The following is a 6,419-nucleotide window of genomic DNA, read 5'->3' on the forward strand; positions in this document are numbered from 1 at the left end:
TATCATGATCCTGGGCACTGTAAATATTGCATTGGTGCTGTATACATAAACACACATATAAGGCATTGCCTCAGAGTTGTTTTAATTTACATTTCTCTAATCACAACTGATTTAGAACTTTTTTTTTCCCTACAACTACACTAGTTTTGATTTATTCTTCTGAAAACTGCCTGTTGATGTCCTTTGACCTTTTGTCAATTGTGTAATGATTTGTATTCTTATAAATTTAACTCTTTTGTCTCATGACTTATATGCCCATTGGAAGATGGGTGCTCCCAGAATGGCAATCAACTTTGATTGCTTAACAATTAATGAGAGAATGAATATTACAATGAGGGACTGTACTTTGATTATACTATTTACTTCTTAAGTAACCCTAAGCTTTAGACAATCTATTTAAAGAATTTATTCCCTACCCAAGTCTGAGCAGACCACAATGGCTTCCCCATTTGAGTGGGCTCTGAACAAAAAAGTTAATCCAATTTCATTATCAGTATTGTCCTTCAACAGAATGAATTTTTAAAATCATTATTTTAAGAAAAGGGAGGAACTCTGAATCTCCCCAAAGCATCAGTTATTAAATGCTTTATATATTTGAGAAATGATCCATTTATCCAAAAGGCTCTCTATAAATTTTATTTCCCAGTTTTCTGCTTTCCTTCTAATTGTGGCTACATTGTTTGTACAATTTTCTTTTTAGTGTAAGGTAATTAAAATTATCCATCCTACATCTCACAATGCTCTCTATCTCTTGTTTATTCATAACAATTTCTCCTATTCATAAGTCTAATAGATAATGTGCTCCAAATTCTTTTAGTTTTCTTTTGTTATCTTACTTTATATTTAGGTCATAATGATGAGATACAGGCTCTGGGAACCCCCTTGAACTCTGATTGAATCTTCCCATTTGATGAGGCATTTGCCTGAGGCCAAAAGGCTTTCACTGTGGCTGGGCCCAAACCTCTGTTACTAGCCCAGCCCTCCTTTGTCCAGGTACTTCACACCCTTGATTCTCCCAAAATATCTATACACCCTTAAACTAGCCTAGCCCTCCATTGTCTCATCTCCAGGTAACCTCTAGCTACTTCCCACCTTTAATCTCTCATCATTGTAGTCTAATTTCATTTGATTCATCCTGAAGATCCTCCCCAAACTCCTCCCCTAGACCACCCCTAGATTCCTCCCACAACCTTTCTGTATACAGGACCCCATCTTGCCTCCATGAGATGTCAGAATGCCAGAGAATTATCTAGCACAGACTCACTCTATGTCAGATTATTTTGACCTGCTTGTCCAATACAAGCATCACAGATACAAAGGCTCCTTAAGAGTCTACCCATCTCCTTAAGATGGCGAATCTCTAATAAACTTTGCTTTCCCTTGGCTGAGAGGACACGTCAAATTCATATGGCAGGACATGGCATGTTGGTATATAGGGGTCTTGTGCACCCCTCACCCTGACCTCAACATTTTATGGAAACAACTTTCATCAATGTGTCCATTTTGACCTTACCTTGGTAAATGGCATAAGATATCTGTAGACAATTTCTGCTAGACTTGTTTCCAGTTTTCCCAACAATTTTTGCCAAGTAGTGTATTATACCAAAAGGAGAAATGTAAGAAAGTAAATATTGAAGACTGATTATAAAGGACTTACCAAGGTTAAAATCTTTACATCTTATATGGTAAAATGTCATTTGTAGCTCAAGAATATTTTCATTACTTGAGTAGTTTTAAAGAATATACAGAGATAGAAGGCTTGGGGTTGAAATGAGTATGATGAAATGATCCTAAAAAATGAAACTGGGTAGGGAGAAGTAAAATGAAGCAATTATTTCATACATTATGAGGGATGAATGAAGAACTATTACAAGGAGGCAGGCAGAGGTGGAGGGAGAGAGTGTGCTGACCTGGCATGGTCCTGAGATATGGCTGTGGGTGACCAGGAGTGAGCACATTATATTCCTCCTGAATCTAGTAGGTCAAATTTTCCATTTAGTTTTTCACAAATACCTCAAAGTCCTTCAATTAATTAAATATTCATTTTTTTACCCATTCATGAAAACACACAGGTTGCTGGGTAAGTTGTTCTTGGCTTGCAAGCCCAGTGTCTTTGTTCTTGGTATATATTTTTCCATGTCATTTAGCCCTTTAATTGAGAAGTTGCTAAATTTTTTGTTATTCTGATTGTATTTCTACAGCATTTTTACCCCCTGACTGCTTGTAGTGTTTTCTCCATGACCTGGGAGTTTTGAAACTTACATTTTCTGTTCCTGTGAGTCTGCGTCCTGGCATCTACCGCAGATGGGGATTGGTATATTTAGATGTGTCTATTTCACCCTCTTATTCTAAAAAAAATCAAGGCAAATTTCCTTAATAATATTTTGAAGTATAGTGTCTAGGCTCTTTTTATTTTATAAATTTCAAATAGTTCAACAGTTCTCATATTGTCTCTTCTCAATTTGTTCTCCAAAGCAGTTGAGTTTTTGTTTGTTTTGCAGGGGGGAAGGCAGGTCAGTTGGGGTTAAGTGACTTTCCCAAGGACACACAACTAGTAAGTGTTAAGTGTCTGAGGCTGGATTTGAACTCAGGTCCTCCTGACTCCAGGAGCAGTGCTATATTCACTGTGCCATCTAGATACCCCCCAGCAGTTGATTTTCTGATGACCTGTTTCACATTGATTTCTATTATTCATTCTTTTGATTTTGTTTTATTATTCCTCTGTGTCTTGTGAAGTCATTAGCTTCCCCTTGCCCAGTTCTAATTTTTAAGGAGTTGTTTCCTTCTGTAAGTTTTTTTTACCTCTTTTTCCAACTGGTTGTATTTATTTACATAATTTTCTTGCATTTCTCTTATGTTTCCTTAACCTCCCTTATTGATTTTTTTTGGAGGGGGAAAGTAGAGCAATTGGGGTTAAGTGACTTGCCCAAGGTCACATGGCTAGTTTTGTGTTAAGCATCTGAAGCGGGATTTGAATTCAGGTCCCCCTCACTCCAGGGCTGGTGTTCTATTCACTGAGTCACCTAGCTGCCCCTCTCTTATTGATTTTTAGAGTCCTTTTTAAAATCATAAGAAACCTCTTTTTTTTTTTTTGGCTTGTGATCATTTTTGCTTTTTTCTTTGAGATAGAATTTGCTCTTTTAATTTCACTCTCTTTTCTGAGTTTGAACCCAGATCTTCTCTATCACCATGTTAACTATCAATATTGGATACTTTCTATTTTGCTTATTCATTTTTTAGTAGTATATTTCTTGTTTGTTAATTTTATGTTACAGTCAAGCTCTATTCCTGAGGTGTGGGGGATAATATCTCAAGTCTCAAGGTTCAGGTTTTTTTGTTCTGTTGTTTTCTTTTTTTTTTTTTGGAGGGCAGCTGGGGTTAAGTGACTTGCCCAAAGTCACATGACTAGTGAGTGTTAAGTGTCTGAGGCCAGATTTGAACTCAGGTCCTCCTGACTCCAGGGCCAGTGCTCTATTTATTGTGCCACCTAGCCACCCTGTCCAATAGATTTTTAATCTGTTTCTACAGCCTTTTCTTGAGTACAATTTTTATTGTGTTATTGTCTGAAAAGGTTGCATTACTACTGCTACTTTTTAGTATTTGATTGTGATATTTTTATGCCCTAATACATGGTCAGTTTTTATGATGGTGCCATAGTGGTGAGAAATTGGGCACTCCTTTCTTTTCTCATTCTGTTTTCTGCTAAGGGCTACCATATATAACTTTTCCAAAATTCTATTTTTCTCCTTACCTTCTTTTTTCTTTATTTTTATGGTTAGATTTATTTAGTTCTGAGAAAGGAAAGTTGAAGTCCTCCACTTCTATAGTTTTACTTCCTATTTCTTCCTATACCTTATCAAACATTTACTTTAAAATCTGAATGCTATACTATTTAGTGCAAATGTGTTTAATATGGATATTACTTCATTGTCTACTGTATTTCTTGGTGAAATATAAGTTCTCTGCTTATTTCTTTTAATTAGGTCTATTTTTGCTTTGTCTGAGTTCATCATCAGTACATCTTTTTTTCCCCTCATCTGAAGAACAATAGATTCTTCTCTAGACCCTGATTTATACACTGTGTGTGTGCATGTGCGTGTGCATGTGTGTGTGTGTCCTTCAAGTGTGTTTCATGTAAACAACATATTGTTGGATTCTGATTTCAATACTTTCTGCTACACATTTTTCTTTTATGGGTGTTCATCCCACTCATATTCACAATATGATTATTGACTGAGTTTCCCATTGTCTTATTTTTTCATTTATCCTTTTCTCTCTCTTTTTACCCTCAAAAATCTGTTTTGCATTGGACTACTTTAATCTGACCTTTAATCTGTCCTCCCTTCTAATAGCCACCCTCACCTTCTCTCATCCTTTCCCCCTACCCTTACTTTGCTGTAGTGTAAGATAGATTTCTATACCCAAGTGAATGTATACGTTATTAAGTATATGACCTCTTTGAGTCAATTCCAATGAGAGTAAGGTTCAATTGTTATCCTCAACTAAACACATTTTCACCTATATTGTAAAAAGCTCTTCTTTTAGTGCCTCTTTTACATGAGATAGTTTCCCCCAATCTTCTTCTGTCTTTCCTCTTCTTCTGGTGCATCCCTCTTTTTCATCCCTTAATTTCACTCACTCACACACACATTTTAAATCTTCCCATCATAATCAATCCATACCCTCTGTCTGTGTATACTCTTTTTCATTCCTCTAATAATGATGGAGTTCTTTGAAGTTGCAATTATCATCTTCCCATATAGGAAGATAAACATTTTAATTTTATTGATTTCCTTTTGATTTTTCTTTTGCAATTACTGTTTTATACTTTTCTTGCATTCTGCATTTGAAAGTCAAATTTTCTCTTTGGTTCTGGTCTTTTCATTAGTAATGATTGAAAATCATCTATTTCATTAAATATCCGTTTATTTCCAAAGGATTAGACTCAGTTTTATTGGATAGATAATCCTTTGGTGTAATCCTATCTCCTTTGTCTTCTGGAATATAATATTTGTCATACTTTAGTATACAGACTTTTAAATCTTGTGTGATCCTGACTCTGTCTCCATTATATTTGGATCGTTTCTTTATGTTGCTTGTCATATTTTCTCCTTGACTTGGAATCTCTGGAATTGGGCTATAATATTCCTGGGAATTTTCATTTTAGAATCTTTTTCAGGAAGTGATTGTTGGATTCTTTCATTTTCTATTTTACTGTCTTGTTCTAAGATGTCAGCATAGTTTTCCTTGATATTTTTTGAAATATAATACCCATGCTCTTTTTTAATCATAACTTTTAGTTACTCCAATAATTCCTAAATTCTCCTCAAATTCCTAAATTCTCTGTCCTTGATCTATTTTTCAGGTCAATTATTTTCCAATGATATATTTTACATTTCATTCTATTGTTTTCATTCTTTTGATTTTGTTTTATTGTTTCTTGATATCTCATGGAGTCATTATTTAAATGGAAAAAGGTTATAAGCCAAGACTAAACTGAGAGTTGTTATGTGATTTTTTTCTTCAAAGATGATTGTGTATTCTTCAAAGGATGCATTGTTTATAACAAATGGAGGAATTTTGAATGCTATGGATAAGTTCACTAACCTCAGTAGTATACTTTCCAGGTATGTAAATATTGATAACGAAGTTGACACTCACATGCTTAAAGCAAGCTCATTTTTTTGGGGAGGTTCTGAAGGAAAGAGTGGGAAGAAATAGCAAGCTGAATACCAAACTGAAGTTCTAGGGAGCTCTTGTGCTGACCTTACTGTTGTATGCCTGTGAAACTTGGACAGTCTCCCAGTCCCATGCCAGGAAAATGAATCACTTCCATTTGAATTGTCTTAGGAAGATTCTGAAGGTCACCCAGAAGGATGACAACATACAATAAGGTCCTTTTTTGAGCTATAAACTTAAGAGAATGCAACTCTGATGGACCAACCACATTGTTTGAATGCCAAATATATGTTTGCCTAAAAGAAAACTCACATAGGGCAAGTTCTCAAATGGTGGTCAAAAGAAGCTGTGCAAGGGCCCTCTCAATGTCATTCTGAAGAACTCTGGAATCTATTGTGAGATGTGTGAGATGCACAGGAACACCTAGCATGGAGTGCTCACATCCAAGAGGGTGATGTGTTTTATGAGCAAAGCAGAATAGCAGTAGCTAAAAGGAAACATGAGATATGAAAATTTTGAGACATCTTCACTCCAAATGTTCATTTGGATTATTTGTGTCCAACGTATGGTAGGGTCTTCTGAGCTCTTATTGATCTGATTCAGACACACTATATCTTAACCCCAACAAACTGATATCAGTTTGGTCCTCTTTCAGCATGAAGGACATCAGTCAATCCATCCATCCATCCATCCATCCATCCATCCATCCATCCATCCATCCATCCATCCATCCATCCATC

The sequence above is a fragment of the Petaurus breviceps genome, unplaced genomic scaffold (genome assembly GCF_028583685.1).
Source record: "Petaurus breviceps papuanus isolate PSGF00001 unplaced genomic scaffold, PetGlider_PUasm1.0 207, whole genome shotgun sequence".
NCBI classification, from domain to species: Eukaryota; Metazoa; Chordata; class Mammalia; order Diprotodontia; family Petauridae; genus Petaurus; species Petaurus breviceps.